The sequence below is a fragment of the Budorcas taxicolor genome, chromosome 23, assembly GCF_023091745.1.
Source record: "Budorcas taxicolor isolate Tak-1 chromosome 23, Takin1.1, whole genome shotgun sequence".
Lineage (NCBI taxonomy): Eukaryota > Metazoa > Chordata > Mammalia > Artiodactyla > Bovidae > Budorcas > Budorcas taxicolor.
This window is the reverse complement of record NC_068932.1, coordinates 43,172,290-43,194,143: the sequence shown is the minus strand read 5'-3', so window position 1 is coordinate 43,194,143 and position 21,854 is coordinate 43,172,290. Positions and strand designations below refer to the sequence as shown.

At 50.9% G+C, this 21,854-nt stretch overlaps 1 non-coding gene across 1 annotated transcript; it reads left to right on the top strand.

Moving 5' to 3' along the window:
* The first annotated feature begins 295 nt into the window (after positions 1 to 295).
* TRNAS-GGA (transfer RNA serine (anticodon GGA)) lies at positions 296 to 367 on the top strand. The gene has a single exon. It is a non-coding gene; the product is annotated as a tRNA-Ser (tRNA).
* The last annotated feature ends 21,487 nt before the right edge of the window (positions 368 to 21,854 follow it).

Sequence of the window (21,854 nt, the reverse complement as noted above, 5' to 3'; positions counted from 1 at the left end):
TCACTGTATTTTGGTTCAGTTTTCATTGTTATCTCTGAGACAGCCAGTGGAGATACAATTTCTCATTTAAAAAGGCCTTCTAGGACTTCCCTGCTTGTCCATTGGTTAAAACTCTATGCTTCCAATGCAAGGGACAAGGGTTTGATCCCTGGTCTGGAAACTAAGATCTTACATGCTATGTGCCATATATATGTGTGGCACATATATATAGGTGTGGCATATATGTATATGTGTGGCACACACACATATATATATAATATATTTATTTATTTGCAGGTACTTTACAATTAGGACTTCCCTGGTGGCTCAGAGGTTAAAGTGTCTGCCTGGAATGCAGGAGACCCAGGTTCAATCCCTGGGTTGGGAAGACCCCCTGGAGAAGGAAACGGAAACCCACTCCAGTACTCTTGCCTGGAGAATCCCATGGAGGGAGAAGCCTCGTAGGCTACAGTCCATGGGGTCGCAAAGAGTCGGACATGACTGAGTGACTATACTTTCACTTTACAATTAGCAAAGCACACTTTTATATGCCTCATCTAATATAATCTTCACAGCAAGTGATGTTTCAGGCTGCACTGTTACCCCAGTCCTGCAGGTGAAGAAATGGGGCCTTAGATATGGCAGTCCAGTCAGTGCTGGGGTCTCCTGCCCCCGAGGCCATGCACTCATTCCCAGGGCCCTGGAGTCCTGTCTCACCTTAGCCCAGAGCCAATGTTCAGACTCATTCACTTCCTGCATGGTTTTTCTTTTTTTTTTCTGGAGGAGGGCAGTAAAATTGTAACATCCTAGGATGTTTCCTTCCTCCCTTGGAGCAGTGCCCTGAACAGCTGGCTGGGTTTGTGAATGCAGTGATAAGTCTGGGATATTATTATTTTTAAAAAATATCACTGGAGTTTCTACACCTGCTGTAAGTAGGTTATAATCGGCTGGAGTGCACTTGCAGCGTCTCTCTGCAATCTCCTGGGGCCATCTCAGTTCATTCATGCCATTGTTTTCCTTCCTCTGCAGGAACATTTAAGCAGCCGCGTCTCAGCTGCGCGCCCCGGTCCCCTCAACTCCCCCAGGGCTGTGGCTTAGCCAGCGCTTCCTGTTCTCATCTGGGGGTTTGGACCCACCTGTGGATGGCATCACTGACTCCATGGACATGAGTCTGAGCCAACTCTGGGAGATAGTGAAGGTCAGGGAAGCGCGGGGTGCTGCAGTCCAGGGGGTCACAGAGAGTTGTACTCGACTTAGCGACTGAGCAATGGAGTGATCGGGGGCTCCTAGTCCCCCTCTTCAAATGTTGGGGGCGGGAGCTCAGATGGTCATAGGAGTCTCCAGGTTCTGATCATCTCTGAGTTTACCATGAAGTCCTTGTTTCCTGGAAGACACGAGTTCTATTTTAGGAATTGTCTTACGAATTAATTCTTAGTTGTTTGCCACACTCAGAATCTTTCCTTCAGAATTCTTGGCACTCGGCTAGAGAGCATCCTGAGAATGACTTTCTTTCCTGCTGTCTGGCATTTTTCGCATCAGTCACACATTTTTGTCTGGCAGATGCCAGGCACGGACCCTCCCTCTTTAGGTCTGTGTAGGCGTCTCCTGAGAGTCCCCAAGGCCTCAAACTGGCACCTGCTCTCAGAGGTGACATTTGCTTACTTCCTCTTGTCTTTCTGTTTAGCCCCGAGCTGGGAGGGGGGTGGACAGGGCCTCTGTTTGGTTCATCCACAGAGAAAGCACTGGAGATTGGAACTGGTCCCGGGGAGGAGTGGGACAGGCAGGTGGTCCCAAGCCCTACGTGGTGCTGGAAGGAGGAGCCTCTTGGAAGGACCCAGTCAAACTTGAAAGACACACAACTGGGGTCTGCTCTGCTGTGGACTCCGAAGGGCGCTTCTCAGACCACCGATATCCCCTCTACCTGGACCATGTGAGCAGCTGTGTAGGCTTTTATATTTTATTTTTTTAAAATTTTTGGCTGTGCTGAGCCTTAGTTGCGGCACGTGGGATCTTAGTTTTGCAACCAGGGATCAAACTCACACCCCCTGCCCTGGAAGAGCAGGGTCTTAACCACTGGACCACCAGAGAATTCCTCATATTTGAATTTGAACTGAAAGTAGACAGTTGCCAGCAGAAAGGGATCTCTGAGAGCGCCAACATGCTTTATCAGCAGTGGACGACACAGTTCCAAAGTAGAAAATAACTTCCTAGGTCTTTAAAGAACTGGAACTCAGTCCTGGCTCTGATTCTTACCTCTGTGTCACCCACTGCTAATCTCTGTGGACCTCAGTTTCCTAATCTTTGAAATCATCTTAGTGCAAATCATCTGAAGCATCTGGAGACGCCGTGCACAGATATGCAGGCCTGGGCCACTCCACGGAGTCCTGGCCGTGGCTCCTCTGCCCCCTCACATGGCTGAAGGCCTGCAAGGCCTTTGGAGCCCCAGGCCGATTTTTCAGTAAGGCTCCACCTGGTATATCCTTACCCACCACCCACCCTAAGAGACTTGCTATGAACCCTGGAGGAGCCTGAGTCTGGCAGTCTCTGAGTCCCAGAAAACAGACTGGATTTTTACTGTCCCAGCCTGTGTGAGATGATGACTCATGTACTTTTCTCAAGATATGAGCCACCTTTTACAAAAATGAAGCTACCCGTGTGACCTGTGGGGATGGTGGGCTGTTCCTGCCACATTGCCCCAGTCTGGCAGCTCACAGGAGCCCCCCCTCCCTGCTCCCTGTTGGGTCCTCTGGAAAGGGGCAGGGGTCCTCACTGTGGTGCTCTCTCCTGAACCCTCGCTCTTTGGGGCGGATTCCGGACTCCGGCATGTTGTTGATGTTGGCCCTTGGCGATACTTGTGTGGGTGGGTAGCGGCTGCCCTGGTGGAGGATGCCTGGTGGAAGGAATGTTGTCACCTCACCTGGCAGGTTGACCTGGGCAGTGTGGTTTTGGAAAGTGATTTTACACCCACTGTGTTTAGGCAATCAGCCTGGAAAGGGCTGATGGGGTAGAGGAGGTCCCTGTGAGGCCTTTGGAGAGGACCAATCCCCAACTCCACCATTCAAGACTGAGCACTGCTAGACTGCGTGCATGCGTGCCGTCTCTTAAGTCGATTCTGACTCTGTGCGACCCTGTGGGCTGTAGCAGCCAGGCTCCTCTGTCCATGGGGTTCTTCAGGCAAGAATACTGGAGTGGGTTGCCAGGTCCTCCTCCAGGGGATCTTCCCTGGCCGGGGAGGGACCCTTTCGGATGCGACAGGAAAGAAAGGACGTCCCCACCTGGCACCTGGCAGAGATGGGGAAGCCAGCAGAAAGAATGGTCCCCATGCACCTCGTGTGGGTAGGTGAGTGCCACCTGTCATTAGCTCAGCCCTCCAGTGTCAATGACTGGAGAGCTCCTAGCAACCCCAAGTTCCTGCAAACTTGGGAACTTCGGAAATTGAGACCCTTGAAGTTGCTGCCTTCAGCTTCCCACACGCTGAAAAGGGGCTTTGAAGGGGCAGCTGGGGGTTGCTTTGCCTTGTTTTATTATTATTTTTCTTTCTCCAGCAGACCCAGCACTGTTTTCTTCCATTTTCAGTGAAAATGAACAGAAATGTTTGATGTGACATGTTTGTGAATCTGGACTTGGGTTACACCTTGAGGGGCACGAAGGTGGCCCCACATGGTTGCAGCGTCACCAGCCTGCAGTGGGTCCTGCGGAAAGTGTCGCCAACAGCTGCTCAGACACAACACAGTGATGGAAGGGCCCATGACTTCAGCAGAAAGAGGAAAACCCTTCCCGTCTCTTCGGCCTCTGAGATACAAACCGAGCCTGGGCCCTGGGGTGTTGTCAGAGGCAGTCGACTTCTGCGGCGGCTGAGGGAACGTTCTTCCAGCTCCTAGAGGCAAAGATGCAGGGGCAGCTCTGGGGACACTGAGGACCCGCCACCCCAGGCTCTTAACTTCAGGAGTCATGCTCACGGCGTCCTGATTGCAGCTTCCTGACCACCCCGCCAGCCTCCAGAGTTCTGGATGTGTTTATTCGCACTGGCTCTGCTCTTTGGCATCCCCGTCTCTGCCTGGCGCCAGGTGGGGACGTGCTCTCGTTCCTCACGCATCCAGAAGGGTCCCTCCCTGGCCATTCTGCCTCTCCGCCTCACACTCACCGTGCCTGTTGTCTGCCCTGGTCTTCCAGCCTCCTGCCTTTCCCCTTAATAGCCCCCCATCCATCAGGTCCTCACCTCTAGGTCTCTGCAGGCCACCGTCTGCTTAGAGTTTTCGCAGCCCCCAACCCACCCTTCACCCTTGGCGTGGGCAGAGCTTTTTCCCAGCTTCCCAACTTTGCAGGCTCTGTACATGGCAGGAAGTGGCTGGGACTGTGGGCAGCTGGAGGAAGCCTTGGCTGGGGACCTCTGCCTCGGGGATCCCTGGGGGCCAGCAATCTGGGTACCTGTGTTGCCTGTTCACACACACTGCTGCCCAACTTGTGCACAGCCTCAGAGCCAGATCCAGATGCCCCCCTCTGACCGGGGTGGGGCGTGTGGCGTGCCTGCCATTTCCCCGGAACCATCACTTTAAGCAGATGGGGAAAACCAGCCATTCATAGCATGAGACAACCTGCCGCTGATGTGGTCCCCGAAACCACAGGACCACAATTACTGCTGACCCTGGTGCCTCTGAACCCGAGCTGCCAAAACTGCATCTTTTTCTACACAAGTTGTTGTGTTAGCAAACCGGGGCTGCAGCAACAAATTACCACAAACTTAGAAAAACAAAGAGAAGTTTATTCTCTCACAGTTCTGGAGACCAGATGTCCAAAATCTAGGTGTCAGCAGGGCTAGGTCCCTCTGGAGGCTGTGAGGGGTGGAGTCTCCTTCTCCTCTTCCAGCGGCTGGCGGCGGCTGGCGTTCCTTGGCTTGTGGCCACATCATTCCCATCCCTTCCTGTGTCTTCCCTCTTCTGTCTCTTGCAAGAACCCTTGTCATTGGATTTAGATCTTGCCTTAATTGAGGATGATCTCATCGTGAGATCCTTAAATTACATCTGCAAAGACCCTTTCCCCAAATAAGGTTACATCACAGGTTCTGGAATATGAACTATCTTTTTTTTGTGGGGGTGGGTAGCTCACCATTCAACTCATGACAGCTGTGCTCTGAAAAGCCTGAAGGGGGTCCAGCAGCCTGGAGTGCAGCCTCAGGACCCCGTCCATCCTGGGAGCAATGGATGGGCTGGATGTGTTTCATATGCCACCCTGTCCTCCAAACCTCATTTGTTGAAACCTAATTTACAAAGGTGACGGTGACAAAAACATGTGATGGTATTGGCAGATGGGGGCTTTGGGAGGTGACTAAGTCAGAAGCAAACATGGAGGGACAGAGCCCCTTTCTTCCTGCCCCCCAAATCGGCTCTAGGTGCTCTCACCCAGTGGTGGGTGGTGGCTGGGTATGCTGGCTTGGGTGGAGGGTGAAATGTGCCCATGTGTGACATTGGGAAGTGCTGTGATATCCTCTGGGAGAGAGAAGAGAGAATTGGGCCCAAGTCCTGGCTGGCTAGTATGTGACCTTGGACGGAGCATCCAAGAAGACCTTGAACCACAGTCTAAGTATGCAAGTTGGAGGCCTGTTGGGTGGCGGTTGCTCCTTAAATTATTATTTTTTAAAACAAACTCTGACTGAGGACTAGCTGAGTGACAGGGCCCAGAAAATCTAGGTAGGATTAAGTCCTGTCCCTTCCCTTTAGGGACTCACAATCTCCCTAGGGGAGAAAGTCTGTCCTATAAACTGACATAAAAGCAGACACTGAGAATGGAATGAGTTCAAAGTTTCTGGTAGGCTTCATGGGGGAGGTGGCATTTCCCTTGGGTCCTGAATGATGAACAGGAGTTCACCAAGATATAGTAGCACTCTGTAGATGTCTACTGTGTACTAAAGTTCCCTCAAACTCAGGGGTGCATCTCTTTATTATATCTCAGTTTCTGCGAGTCCAGAATCCTCACAAGGATGAGTCAGTGTGTTGGCTGGGGCTGCAGTCATTTCAAGACTTAATGGAGATTTCACCTGGGCCTCCCCTAAAGCTGTCCCAGGACGTAGCAGTTGGCTTCCCCTAGAGCGAGTGATCAGAGAGACAGAGATGGATGTTGCAGCCTTTTAATCGTTGTTTAATTGCTCAGTCATGTCCGACTCTTTGTGACCCCATCGACTGCAGCACGCCAGGCTTCCCTGTCCTTCACTATCTTCCAGAGCTTGCTCAAACTCATGTTTATTATGTAGGTGATACCATCCAACCATCTCTTTCCCTGTCATCTCCTTCTCCTACCTTCAATCTTTCCCAGCGTCAAGGTCTTTTCCAATGAAGTTGGCTCTTCACATCAGGTGGCCAAAATATTGGAGCTTCAGCTTTAGCATCAGTCCTTTCAATAAATATTCAGGACTGATTTCCTTTAGGATTGCCTGGTTGGATCTCCTTGCAGTCCAAGAGACTCTCAAGAGTCTTCTCCAACACCGCAGTTCCAAAGTATAAATTCTTCAGCACTCAGCTTTCTTTATGGTCCAACTTTCACATCCATACATGACTACTGGAAAAACCATAGCTTTTGTCAACAAAGTAACGTCTCTGCTTTTTTCTTAAAGGGACATCCCATCACTTCTGCTGAGTTCTTGTCACTGAAAGTGACGTGTTAAGATCAGTCCAACCTCCAGGGCAGGATGGCCAGCGGGGTCAGGGTGTCTGGTGGCGGATTTAGAGGTTGTGACCCCACAGAGTAGCACAGTGACCCGGCTCCTGTTTCAGGGTCCAGAGGAAGGACATGATGATGGATGGGAAACCATTTCTCTGGTTTGGGAAGCAGAGAAATGATGTTGCGGAAGATAGTTCTAACAATGGAAGTGTGTAGCAATGTGGAGGGCATACTATGCCAGGCTCTGTTCAGAACATCAAAAGAAAGTTTCATTTAATTCTTTCACAATTCTTTAAGAGGATGGTGCTGTTACGAGCCCCACTTTACAGATGAGGGAACCGCGTGAGCCCAGGGGTGTATGGTGGTGGGGTGGGCCCTCAGCCTGGGGCTACACCATGTCCCAGACCAGCAAGCTCCTTGGAGTCCTCTAGGAAGGTTGGAGGGTGTGGGGACCACCCCACACAGCCTCTTCTGGCCCACAGAAGACAGGAGGTGGGCATCTCTATGGTCACTCCAGGGCCAACAGTGGCCTGATTTCTGTCGGGGGGAAGGGAGTGATAATTCTATGAACTAATAGAAAAATGTATGTATTGGTCTCCACCTCTGGTTCCTGGCACAGAGCTTCTAAAACCCTTAGAATTTGCTGGGTGATTGGAGTGTCTTTTGTTCTAATGAGATGACTCTTGGTGGATCGCTTCAGGATGGGAGCTGCTCATCAGAAAGACCAAGCTGTGATGCTTGGGATTTTCAGCTCCCATCTGCTCCCTCTGTTCTCCAGGAAGGGGAGAGGTGCTGGAGTGTGAGTTAACAATCGATCATGTCTATGTGGTGAAACCTTCATCAAATTCCTAGTAGTGGGAGGGGTTTGGAGAGCTTCTGGGCTGCTGAGATCGTGGAAGAGCGGAGGGCCTGGTGTGCCCAGAGGGCATGGGAGCTCCTTGCCTTTTCCCCAAATCTTCCTTACACATTTCTCCCATCTGGATGTTCATCTGTATCCTTTATCATATAATAAACTGGCAAACGTATGCGTGAGTGTGCCCCTGAGTTCTGAGAGCTGTTCTAGCAAATGTCTAAACCAGGAGGGGTCTTGGGAACCCTGATTTATAGCTGGTTAGTCCAGGGAACTAGGATGGGTGCCAAGCTTGGACCTGGCAGTTGGTCTCTGAAGTGGGGGCAGTCTTGTGGGACAGAGCCCTTTACCTGTGGGGTCTGGACTGACTCTGGTTACTGTTGGAGTTGAATCATGGGACCACCCGCCTCTCCACCCCCCACCAAGCTGGTAGCAGACAATTGCTTGATGTGTGGAAAACCCCTACTTCTAGTGTCAGATGCATTTTGAGTGTGTGAGTCACAGAGAAACACGGGAGAGTTTTTTTCCAATACAGTCCCCACGAGACTGCCAGGGGAGGTGCACACATTCCTGATAGACACACACAAGAAGCCACCACGCTGAGCCCGAGGAGGTCTGGTTTGGCCTGGAAACCTCTCATCCCGGCCCCGAGGCTGAGGGGGCTCTCTTGGCAGGAAGCTCCAGGGGCACATGGCTCCATGGAGGCGAGAGAGGTCCATCTGGAAAGGCCCTGGCTCTGCTGTGGTCATGGCCTGTTAATTCTCTGGAGCTGAGCCTGCGATTTAGGGGGAAGCCCCCCGCCACCACACCCCCATCCCCTGCAGTTATCCATCCTCTGGTCCTATGAGCAGCTTACAGCAGAGAGGGGGTGCTTGCCCACCTCCCCCTCCAGGGCAGAGGGCAAGAAGGCCGGCATGCCTCCCCAGCCCATCCCACACAGGCTCCCAGCCTCTTGAGCTCACAGTGATGGTCCCAGCCAGGAGGAGGAGGCAACAGCCTGAGCCGGGTGGCCTCCTCCTCCTCTGGGATCACTTCCCCTAGAGGGGCAGTGGACTTGGGACCGAAAGACCAGGGTTCTGGTTCCAGCGTACAGCGTTCTGCTGTGTCCCAGAATGGGCCCACTTCCCCTCTCTGAGCCACACTGACTGAATGTCCCTCTTCCCACCCCACTAGGAGGTTTGTCATCTCCAGCAGAGCTTTTCCATCCTGATTGTGATCAGCAATCACCTGGAGCTTCTTGAAATGCGGTTCTGACCCAGCAGATCCTGGGTGAGACCGAGGTTCCCCCTGGGGCCTCGGGACCACTTTTGGGGTCTGAGCATTTTTGGGAGGAACATAATCAGGACACCATCAGGGAACTACCTAAGGCTGCCCTGGGATGTCCTGGCTCAAATTAGCATTTCAAAGGACTAGCATAATCCCATTAATAAGATGCCCTGTGTTAGCAACTCCAGTGCTAATGGGCACCGACCAGGGATCTCAGGTTCAGACTCAGACCCCTAGGACCCCCAGCTTCTTCATGATTACCTTTCTCTTTGTAAGGTGATTTCGGGACAGGCGCCATCCTTATGCAAACCCTGTATTATTCTTTTACGCATACAGTGATCCACCAACAGGACATTGGCCCTAGATTCCCTCTTGGAAAGGTGAGAAAGTTATGGACGTCCTTTAGAAAAAAGAGTCTCCGAGCAAACTGCTGGTCTGGACCAGCCCTTCCCCATGGTGGGCAGAGAAGGCGGGGGGCCCGCAGACCCCTGGTCCCCCCGAGTCCCCATCTGTGGGGTCAGCACTGAGACGACCCCAGTGGGGCAGCTGCCTCCACTCATCCGTCCCGCTGTGGCTGCAGCTTTTCTTTCCAGGCTCAGCATCCATGGTAAACAGGAGACACTAGATTTCTTTCCATATTTCATCCCGACTCGGGTCAACCCACCAGACAGATGTTTTCCACTTGTCCTTCCTCCAACTAGGCAAGGCAAGGTTTTGAATCAGGAGAGGGAAAATATAATTGCAGTGGGAAGTCAAACATCTTTACCCTTTAAAGGGAACAAGTTGTGCATTTATTCAATGAATACCTTCTGAGTGTGGCACTGGGATATGCTGGGGGCTGGGGGGTCCTGCCACAGGATACTCAAAGTCCAGTGGAGGGAGATACTGACTACGGGTCGGTCTCCCCGGTGCATGAAGGTGGGGTGGACACTGAACTAAAGGGAGCCGGATGAAGGTGCAAGGCTCCTCCTGCCCCAGCTGGAATCTCAGAGGGGACTAAGAACTCTCCAGGGTAAGAAGGGCATTCATTGCAGGGGAGCAGCCTCCACCAGGCTGCAGGGGAGTCAGGAGCGGGGGGGGGGGGGGGGGGGCGGGGGGGGGCGGGCAGGGGTGTGTTGGGGAGAATGCGGGACTGGACTTTGGGTGTACATGGCAGAGTGGGGCCAGGTGGAACTGGAGCCAAGGAGAGGTGAAGGCCTTGAACGTTGGCTGAATCACGAAGGCTGCACAGCAGAGAGGCAATGGGAGCCTCTATAAGACTCCAGCATTGGGGGTGAGGTGGTTGGACTCATGCCTTGGAAATAGGGTGGGCAGGAGGAGGGGGGCTGCAGACTGGGGGCTGGAGGCTGGGGACTGGAGGGAGAGATGGTTGACGGAGATGACGGTCCAAGTGAGTGGTGATGTGAGTCCCAAGAAGGCCAGGCCAGGGAGAGGAAAGGGCTTGAGAAATACTCATTCAGTCGGAGCAATATATCCCCAGGAGCTGTGGACTGAGAGGACTGAGGGAGAGTCTCGGTTTGTCCCAGAGGTGGTGGGTGGAGATGAACGGGAGGAACAGCGTCAGAGTCTTGGACCCCACTGGGGCTCAGGGCCAGGGCTCCACGTTCAAGCCAGCTGGCTGGGGCGGGCTGCATCCTGGCCAGAAGGAGTGGGGTCCGGGACAGGTAGCAGGGCAAGGACCTGGGAATCTAGACACGCGCACGCACGCCTGGGGGTGGGGAGGGAGAGATGAAAGACACATGACTGTTTTCTCTAAGTAGGGCTTCCGTGATGGCTCAGGTGGTAAAGAATCCTCCTGCAATGCAGGAGAGCCTGGTTTGATTTCTGGGCTGGGAAGATACCCTGGAGAAAGGGTAGGCTACCCACTCCAGTATTCTTGGGATTCCCTGGTGGCTCAGCTGGTAAAGAATCCACCAGCAATGTGGAAGACCTGGGTTTGATCCCAGGGTTGGGAAGATCCCTTGGAGAAGGGAAAGGCTTCCCACTCCAGTATTCTGGCCTGGAGAAATCCATGGACTGTATAGTCCATGAGGTTGCAAAGAATTGGACGTGACTGAGCGACTTCCACTTTCACTGTCTGTCTGAGTAAGCACTTCAATCTTACTTGTTTTGGCCCATTTTACAGATGAGAACGCTGAGCTTTGGAAAGAGCTCACAATAGGCGTGGCTGGTGAAGGATCCTAAAGGCGGCATCTGAGTGCTGACCTGCAGGCCCGCCTGTGCTCCTCAGGGAGCAGACGGTCACCTTGGGTGACGTGGCCAGCGGGGCTGGCATTTGGGCTGGCATCTGACAGCCCAAACTCTGTCAAAACAAGTAGAGTGTGTGCTAGGTCACTTCGGTCGTGTCTGACTCTCTGTGACCCCATGGACTGTAGCCCACCAGGTTCCTCTGTCCAGGGGATGCTCCAGGCAAGAATACTGGAGGGGGTTGCCATTGCCTTCTCCAGGGCAATAGAAATAGATGAGTGGATAAATACGTTGCATGTGGGTATATTTGTATGTGGGGATATTACAGCGCCCTAAAACTGAATAACAGCAGGCAACATAAAGATGGATGAATCTTCTCAATCACATTTGAATGAAAATGAAACATAGCCTGAGACTCTTTCCCCTAGTTGGTATCCAGGGGACTTCAAAAAGTGGTCCTAACATTTATGAGCAAGTTTGGCTTTCTAGCACAGGCCAAGCAGCCCATCTGACAAAGCAGTTCCTCTCTCTAAGTCAGCATGAATGCCTTTCAGATTGCTTCCTGTTGTTTAACTGGCCCCAGGTGTATGGAACTGAATTACACATAATCCTTGTTTATGATGCTCCCCTAGAGCTCTCCTCCCAAGATCCTCTTCCTCTCGCCTCCCTCACTTCCTCCCTTCTTTTATTCTCAGCTAATAAACAGCAGTCCTTCGTCATCCGACAAGGAAGTTGGACACCGAGGGCTGTTTGCCACCCTCTTTTCCTCCAGGAACTCTGCCCTCCCTCCCAAGGGGACCGACTCCATAAATCTTGTATCTGTCCTGCCTTTGCTTTTCCTTTTATCACATCAAAATGTAACCTCCCAAATATTTTAAATTTGAGTCATTTTTAACTTTAGAAAGGGGACTACACACTGTAATTTTTTAAAGGACTATTTTTTTTAAAGAACCATTTTAGATTTACAGAAAAATAGAGGGGGTAATACAGAGAGTTTGTATAATCTTTTTGGACATTTTTTCCCCCTCTCAGAATTTTATTGCTATTTTGGAAAATAGTTTGGCACTTTCATGGAAAGTTGAGCCTTCACAAATCTTACATACCAGCAATTCTTCTCCTAGGTATGTACAAAAGTATTCTTAGCAACACTATCAACACTGGAAGCAGCTCAGATTCTGTCAACAAAAGTAGATAAATAAATATATTGCGTGTGGGTATATTTGCATGTGGGGATATTACAGAGCCTTAAAACTGAATAACAACAGGCAAACAAAGAGATGGATGATTCTTACCAATCGAATTTGAATGAAAATTAGAAAAAAAATCGATTTTTTTCCCCTAGTCAGTATCCAGGGAAATTCAAAGAGCTGTCCTAACATTTAGGGGCAAGTTCGGCCAAGGGCCACCACCTTTGAGAACAGCGTGAGCAAAAGTCAACAGAAAAGGGTGAGTCTCTGTTTGCAGGGGGACCACCCCAGGATGGGTTTGGAGCTTTGGGCATGGACAAGTTGAGTCAAGATGAACAGAATGGAAAATACCTGTAGAAAGCCATAATCCACCCAGAGAGCCCTTGGTTGGTGAGGAAGGTGGGGTGAAGTGGGCAGGGCTCTGCCAAAGCTGGAGAGAGAGAAGCTGGCTCCCGAGGGAGGCCCCGGAGAGAAGGACCCTGAAGTTGGCTGAACAAGTATTGCGGTCATCAGAGAGGAGCCCAGAGCTGGGCAAAGACTTTGCCAGACGCTTCCCCAGCTGAACAAACTGTCCCTTAACCCCATCCAATTTCCACGTTCACCTAGCAACCCTCACATTTTTCTAAAGTAATTTTTATTATAAAACTGTATAAGCTTATAAAAGAAAAGAATTTAAAAAGGCATAAAGTAGGAAAGAAAGAAGGAACAAAAAATCACTTGTGCTTTGGAGTATTTCATTTTAGCCTTTTTCCATATACAGTGATCATATTGTACCCATTATTTAGCTCAGGTCTTTTATCAGAATACTTTTTCCCATTATAAACCCTTTGCAGTAATCTTCTTTTTTTTTGAGCCAGGCTGCAGGGCATCTTAGTTCCCTGATGAGGGATCGAATCCTCGCCCCCTGCAGTGGAAGCGCACAGTCTTAACCTCTGGACCGCCGGGGAAGTCCTTGCAGTCATCATTTTTAATGAATGTATATGTTCATTGAATTGAATCTCCCTTTCTTTCCCTCTTTTTCTCCCTATCATCCATCTATCCATCCATTCTTTGAGCCTATCTATCCCTCCATCCGTATTGCATCTGCACTTCGTAGAATATATTCTATACAGAATTTGTGTATATATTCCAATGGCTGTTCTCCAATGGCTGGCTATTTTGGCTGTTTCTAGGTTTTCACTATTATAAGTAATCCTGCCAGGAATGTCTTGGTGCAAAAAGCTTTTTCCATATTCAAATTATTTCCTTAGGAGAGATTTCCCAGAAGTAGAATTATTAGATTAAAGGGTTTGAATATATTTAAGGCTCATGATACTTAATGCCAGATTGCTTTCCAAACGTATGGCGGCAGTTCGCCTTCCTGCAGGCAGCCTATAATCAAACCCGCTTCATTGCACCTTCTCAAGTGCTGAGTGATCTAATTTTTAAATAGCCCCATTAATTTGTGACACCATTTAAGATAATCAGTGATATTTTAGAAAAGAAAGGAGATGCCCTAGAGTGTTAGGGGCTGAGGAAGCTCTATCCTGCAGGGTGAATTATGTTACTGTCTGATTGGTTGAAAGTGAAAGTGTTAGTCACTCAGTTGTGTCCTGTTCTTTGTGACCCCGAGGACTGTAGCCCAGGTCCTCTGTGCATGGAATTCTTCAGGCAAGAATACTGGACTGGGTTGCCATGTCCTTCTCCAGGGGATCTTCCTGACCCAGAGATTGAATCTGGGTCTCCTGCATTGCAGGCAGATTCTGCACTGTCTGAACCACCAGGGAAGCCCAGCTACTAGCCTGTTATCAGAGATTTAAAGGCCAAAGGATCCAGCCAGGCATCTCTTGGCTCTCTCTTAACAGCAGCCCTGTTTGAAGAAAAGGATGTGATAGCAAGAAGGAAGAATAGGAGGACACCAGCCACCGGAGAGGCCACTATTGGTCACCCAACATCTATGTCACTCCTCTCCTTCTCCCATAGACAGAAGCTGCAGTTTGTTCAGGCAGTTGAGTAGATTCACTGCTCACAGGAAGTGTGAGCTCCAACCTCAACCCCAGGAAATGAATCACCACTGGACTAATGTAGGCTTAATAATATCATTCCCACTGGCCAACCATTGGTCAGAAGTGGGCATGTGATGCAGCTAGGGTGAATGAAATGTAAGTCAAAGTTGGGTATATGGGACATATTTGGCTAGCATGACTCTTAGCCCTTTACCCTATTTTTTTCCTTCTGGTCTGGGATGTGACTAAAAGGTCAGAGGTATGGCAGCGTTCTTGTGACTATGAGTTGATAAGCATGAAGACAGAAGCCAACACCAAGGATGGCCAGGCACAATGATAGAGTCTGTGTGTTTGAGCAGCTGATCCACTCTTGGACTGTCTATCCCCAGACTTCTTGTTATGCAGAAAAACCACTTTAGACAGTTTTTGCCAGTTTGGTTGGCTTTTCAGTTACTTGGGTTTGGATGCAGTCCTACAAAGAGATAAATCGGCACACTGTTTTAGTCAGGACAAATCAGGCTAGCTGCTACAACACAGGGCTTCCTTGGTGATTCAGTGGTAAAGAACGCTCTCGCCAAGCAGGAGATGCGGGTTCAACCCAGACCAGGGATGGAACTCTCTGCACTGGCAGGTGGATTCGTAACCACTGAACCACCAGGGAAGCCCCAGCTTGTCTTCTCTTAAATCCTTTTTTTGGTCACAGTTATGGGTACTGATGCTGTGCAAAACTCTGGGCCACACTTGGGGCTCAGATACAGATGAATTGGGGTTCTCACCCTCAAGTAACGTGCCAAATGGTCAGCATCTATGCCCACACGTGACGGGGGAAAGGACAGGAGAAGAGTCAGGAGCAGTGCTGTGGCCAAGAGCCCAAAGCTCTGAACCACACAGGGTCTCACAGGGGAAGCTCACTGGTCAAGGCAGCGCTGGCCTCTCCGCCATCTCGATGCTACCATCCCTTCATTTGACCAGGCAATTCGTGCGAAACGCTGAGGACGGCGTCTGGCACAGGGCACTTTCTTTTCATTCCTTCATTCACTGATTAACTGGTTATTTGGTTGATGGATTGATTGATTCATTCACGCAGCAAACAAGGAAGGAACATCTGTTATGTGCTAGGCGCTGGGCTGGCTCTGAGGATAGGCAGCAAGCTCTGTAGGATTGTAAATCTTGCAATTCTGTTCGGTGGAGGAGCTGATCAGATAGACAGGTAATGACAGCACTGTGGTGGGAGGTGTGCTGTTCACTGTGGAGGACACAGGACAGACACCCACCTTTCCTTGAGAGGTTAGGGAGGGCTTCCTGGAGGAGGGGATGCCTAAGCAGAGTCTTGGAGGATGATCAAGGAGGAACTGGCCAGGCAGGGATGGTTACGTAATTTGTAGGACTCAGTGCAAAATAAAAATGCAGGTCTTCTTGTTCAAAAGGCAGGGAAAGTGCCATTGGAAAGTACTTCCCCAGTCTCTCTCTTGACTTACAATGTTTTTTTTTTTTTTAATTTTATATTTAAAGATACTCTAAAGAAAAATTAAAAATTTAAACCATTGGCATGCATTTTATCATTCATCTTTGCAGTATGTAATGCCAGTTTTAAATGGAAATGTAAGAGCATTTAATTCATACACAGGACCACTGAAATGACACAAGTTCTGTTTCACAGCTCGGGCATGCACGTGTATTTCATTCTTACCAGAAAAGTGGTAATGCTCAGCTGTTTTTTACTTTGCTTTTTGATGGAATTGAATTCATAGGGGTGTGTCTGTGCGTACTCAGTTGCTCAGTCATGTCTTGATTCTCTGTGACCCCATGGATGGTAGCCCTCCAAGCTCCTCTGTCCATGGGAGTTTTCAGGCAAGGATACTGGAGTGGGTTGTCATTTCCTCCTCCAGGGGATCTTCCCAACCCAGAGATGGAACCTGTGTCTACTGTGGCTCCTGCATGGGCAGGATTCTTTACCACTGAGCAAACTCTCTGCCTTAGTCCTACTGCAGAGCAAGGAGGGACCCAAAAGGAAAAGGACTGAGGTTGCCTGACTCTTCCGTATCTTCTGTGCCACTTTTCAGCATCATCAGTTGCTTAGCACAGGGACAAGACATGTTTTAGGAAGGAAGAGACAGGGTTCCTTGGTCCGTGTGTCTCAGAAAGCCATGAGTGCATGTGTTCACAGCCAGTTCTGGTTTGACTGGAGAGCATGGCCTTGCTCACTCTCACACATCACGTGCTCATCTCCAGCTCACTTTGAGTCCCACTGACCTTGCACACGTCATGGGTTCTCTGGAATCCCATGTAGGTGGAGCCCAGGGAACGCAGACACACGCTGAGTATACCTGCTCCACTTGTGAGCATCGTCTCAGTAGATTTCATTCACAAAACACAAGTTCAAAGAGGAAATTATTGAGAATTTTAAGAGGATGACAGCAGAATATTAAACGAAGCGTGGAGCCTGCCTGAGCGTGGCCCAGGTGCAGGGTGAGGGGATTATAGAAGCCGGGCAGCAGGTGTGAACAGCGCTACAGGAGGGTAAGACGCACAGAACCCGGGTGGACACGCACATCAGGCGTACCTTCTCTGCTCACATGCACGCACTATTGTCCCATCTGACATCACTTACAAAATACAAGTTCAAAGATAAAATGGTGACAAATTTCAAGATGGCAACGGAGACCCTGAAGTCCAGTGCATGGTCCTTGTGAGCTGGAGGGCCTCTGAGCATGGGCCTCCATGCGATTGCTCAGGGCATAGGCTCCCCCGGCAGCCCCGTGGCTGGGGGAAGGGAGCCGGGCGGAGCAGAGCTTCCAGGCACAGGGAAGGCGCTGTGTGAAGCCCCAAGGCCAGCCTGAGCCCTGTGTTCCCCTCTGCGATTTACAGGGTTTGGAGATCCCAGTAACCCTCTTCTACCTCCACCTGTCATCACTGCTTCTCCTTCACCACCGTGGCTGTTCCACAACTCTGGGGGCCCCCTGGGTAATGCTCTGGGGGTGCTGATTCCAGCTGGACAGGCCTGAGAGGTGGCCTGCCCCAAGTGACCTGGTGCAGATGGAGGCCTCGCCTGTAGCTGCTGCCTACCCAGGTCTCAGGCAGGCCTGGCAGGCTGAGGGCTTATGGGAAGGGCTTATGGGAAGCCCTGCAGGAATTGAGGGGGGGCTCTTCCTCGTTTCCTCTGGCTGACACCAAGGCTGCCCAGAGCGGGGGAGCCCCACATGGCCCTGCCACCCCCGCACTCAGCCGTCACCTGCCTCCCCTTCTCACGTCCCTCCTTGCCGGCTCCAACTGATAACAGGGCAGCCTTTTGAAAGCACACATGTGTGATCATTGTTGTTCAGTTGCTAAGTCATGTCCCATGCTTTGCGACCCCATGGACTGTAGCACACCAGGCCTCCCTGTCCCTCAGTGTCTCCCAGAGTTTGCCCAAGTTCATGTCCACTGAATCGGTGATGCCATCCAGCCATCTCTCGCCTGCGTCCAAACCTTGCCCTGCCAGTTTGGCTGATCACCCTTGGCTGGGGTGCCAGCATTCCCACCCCCCAGCCTCATCGCCACCTGAACTAGTCTCTTTCTGACTGTAGAACTGGGGCAAGTGGCTACAGAAGGCACTTCGTGATGTCGGCTGCCTGGGGTGGGATGTAGGCTGTTCGGGAGCATGGATGCTCAGGCAGTGACCGCTGGACCCTGACAGCCAGTTCTGCTAAATTGACTGGAGGCTGGAAGGCTGAGCAACCCTATAAAACAACAGGAAGTCTGGAGGGTAAGAATGGGAGGCGGAGGGAAGCAGAGGACAGAATCTGCCTCTGGCAGCCACCTCCCTAGTCTCCTCTGCGTTTAGTCCGAGCTGCCCGTAATTAGCTGTCTGTAGGTCCCCACGGTGAGCCGGGCTGCACTGAGGTTCCAGGAGGCCCAGAGCACTTCCTGCCACTTCTGGTCCAACTGCATTTATTTCTGGCAGCTTAATTTTGGATGCTGTGCTCCCAGCGTGGGAAGGCAGGCAGGAAGGGCATTTAGGTATCTGGACCAGAGGAGGAAACCATGGCCACATGACTTTTTGAACCCTGTCCCGTCAAGAACAGACTGCTTTTGGCAGCTAGATGGTGTCGCCCCCACCTACTTGAAGGCAGTCAGGCCAGGAGGGGAGGGGATTGGCTGAGCAGAGGCCAGATCCAGCTGGGATGGAAAGCACTTTCTTGCACTTTTGCAAAAGAGCCCTCACGTTATGAGTGACTCGGGCCTCCTGTAAGGATGGGGATGGGCTTGAAGTCTGATGGGTCCAGGTCTGTCTATCCAGGGTCATGTGGGGATTTGTGGAAATATTAATAACAAGATGTCTGGGGCTTCCCAGGTGCTGCTAGTGGTAAAGAACCTGCCTGCCAGTGCAGGCAACATAGAGACCTGGGTTCGATTCCTGGATAGGGAAGATCCAGGAGGAGGGCACAGCAACCCACTCCAGTGTTCTTGACTGGAGAATCCCACGGACAGAGGAGGCTGGCGGGCTACAGTCCATGGGATCGCAAAGAGTCAGACACAACTGAATCGAGTTAGCACACACGAGGACAACTCAGTGCCTGGCTCTCCACAGAGCCCGTCCTCTGTCTCTTCCTTCCATAATAAAGGCATCTTGGGGTGAAAAACGCTGGGATGGGACTGGAGAATTTATCTTCAGGGACTGCAGTCAGTGTGAAATCCTCAGGCCTGAAGGTGGAGGCCAGTGGGGAAGAATTTAGGTGGGGATGATCTTTCAAACTAGGTCAGAGCAGGAGGGGTGACTGACAAGTCTCCTGATACATAAGAAAGAAGGGTAGTTCTCAAAATCTGAGGCTGATGGGTTGTATTTTTGATCAAGTTCCTCCTTGGCATGAAGTCTGAGACATTGAAAACCATGGAAGAAAATGGTGCTCCTGAAGAAATCGGATTCACTCGTCATTCATTACTTTGTTTATTTGTTTACTCACACAGCTGAGAAGAGGGCTGATGCTCTATCCATGGGTTCATAAGACAATTGACCCGAACCCGGGGTGATGCTGTTTTCCTTTGGCAGGGAGATTACTATGTAGGTGTCCCAGGAAGATATGCTGCTTGTAGGCTGTTTTAGAATTTGTCTGGGCATTTGAGAGCCCTGTTTGAAAACTCCATGAACCACAGATGGAAATACAAACTGAATATTGGCAGATAGGATAGGATTGAGTTTGGTTGCTCAATCAGCCACGAATCTGGTAACTCTGTAAAATTGCCAACATTTGACTGCTTTGGACTACAAAAATGGCCATTTTGTACGGTTCACCAATTATTTATTGGACTAGGGAGCTACTTAATCCCTTTCCAACATGAAGGCTTTGTACTGCTATGAAGATCTGTCCAGAGGAGTCAGAACTTCAGCCACTGCAAGGCAGAGTGAAAAGAGCTCTGATTCTGGGCCCAGAGGCCCTGGGTTCAGATCCTGGCCCCACCACCACCAGGATTCATGAAGGAACACTTGTAGGCTGGCCAACAGTGTTCCTGCCCTCTGTGCTGAGGGCCCTGCTCTGTGGCCTTGTCTCTGCTCTGTTGCTTTGGCTCTGCTGTCCCTGGTGTGAGGTGTTGAGCAGGAAGGTGGCCCGCAGCTGTCAGGTCAGAGCTGGAGGGAAGGGGAGTAGCCGTGCATTGGGTCCGGGATCTGCAGGAGGAGCTGAGGTGGAGACGCCAGCAGAGACCAAAGGTGGGGAGGCGCAACCAGCTGAGTGACGCTGGAGGCAAAGGGAAGGCGGTGGCCGGGGCTGAAGACACAGTCAGGGCACTCAAGTGTCTACTGAGCTGTTATTATCTCAAAACGTCGCAGAACCCCCTTCCCCAGCTCAGTGGCCTCCGATAGCAAGTCTTTAATCCCCAGATGAAAGGATGCTGCCCGGCCTGATGGGGTGCCTGTATCAGGCAGTGGTTGAGCTTGTTCTGGGGTCAAGGATGAAAAGGCTGTAGCTTGCTAGGACATGCTTTCCTCAAGTGGAAAGTGGAAACTTGCCATGTACTTTAAGGCTGTCATTTCCACCTAAACCCTTAAGGCTGTCACTTCCATGCCCATGGCCAACGCAAGCCATGGGCCAAGCCCAATAAGAATGGAGTGGGATAGTGCACAGGCCCTAAGGGGGCAGCATGGGGGCCATGAGTGATCACTGAACCAGAATCCATTTCGGCATCATACTCCAGCCTGGACAGGCAGCGGAGACTAGGGTGAGGGCCCGCCGGAGAGCTTCTCTTTACAAGTCTGGGAATACATTTGCCATGAAGCTTCAGGAACTTGACTTTCCTGGTGGCTCAGACAGTAAAAGCATCTGCCTACAATGCAGGAGACCTGGGTTCGATCCCTGGGTTGGGAAGATCCCCTGGAGAAGGCAATGGCACCCCACTCCAGTACTCTTGCCTGGAAAATCCCATTGATGGAGGAGCTGGGTAGGCTACAGTCCATGGGATCGCAAACAGTCGGACACGACTGAGCGACTTCACTTTCACTTCAGGAACATGCTCTGTGGCCCTGAGAGTTTCTATAACACAAACAACCACTCCTGTTTTGCTTTCTGGGTCAGAGACTTTATTGCCAATCCCCGGATCAGCCCTGCCAAGTGGCAGTGTCACTGTAGTCGGCAGCTGAGGGATTTGAGTCTTAGAGATACCTGCTGAGTTTTCCTAGCCCATCAGCCAGGATTCCAGGGCAGCACTGTGTGCTCCAACGTCTGTGCTCTGCCTTGTGCTGACCTTGAAGGCGTGAGCCCTTGGGGCAGAAGATTCCAGCTTCAAAGGCTGTAAAGAGGCATGTGGAGGCAGAGAGGGCTCCTTGAGTTCCACAAAAGAAATAGAGGCCGTAAGCTTTCACGAGCTGGACGAAAGTCATCCTCAGCCACCTCCCCGGGGTCTGTTAACATGGCTGGCTCTGGAGTAGCATGGGAGTAAACTGCAGTTATTTGTTTTTTTTGTTTTAAAATTTTTTGGCTGCACATGGCATGTGGGATCTTAGCCCCCAACCAGGGATTGAAGCCACACCCTTGCACTGGAAGCACAGGGTCTTAACCACTGGAGCCCCAGGAAAGTCCGAAAACTGTGGCTCTTAATGGTGAAATGGATCAGGCTGAAGACATCACCTGGGCCCACCGAGAGGCAGGAGGTGAAGAAGCCATCACCGCTCAACAAGGTTGCCTCCACCGAGAGCATAGCGCTGCCACTGGCTGCCTTGGCTGTGGAGATGCTCAGCAGGTGACAAACTTCGTTCCACGGCCCAGGACCACAGATGACCTTGCAAGGATTGCCTGACTTTTGCAGCCATTGATTTTGCTGAGATGAATGGCTTAGCTCCTGCCGGCACTTGCCATAGCCCAACCCCCCAAGCCAGACTGAGCTTTGGGGGTCTGACAGGCGGGTTACCCCTGGAAATGACCTTAGGAGAACCATCTTGGGACCTGGGAGTAGGGCCATTTGTATTCATGAGGAAATTGACAATTGTGTGCCTTGGGCTATAAAAAGGGCCTTGGTGCAAGGCTACTAGAACTCAGAAATCAATATTCTGTGAGGCCTTAAGTATTGGGGAATGAGGTGCTGTTTGCTTTAGGTTTGCCTCTAAAATTAGATGAATTAGCGTAATGAATTCTTGCAACTCATTTGCATACGTTGCTAATTTAATTTTCGAGGGAAACGCTAGGAAAGACAGTACTGTGGATGCAGGAGTCGGGTCTGACCTATTTTCTGAGCTGTGTGCATCTGCACATTTCTCTCTAGATGAAGCTGCTGGGC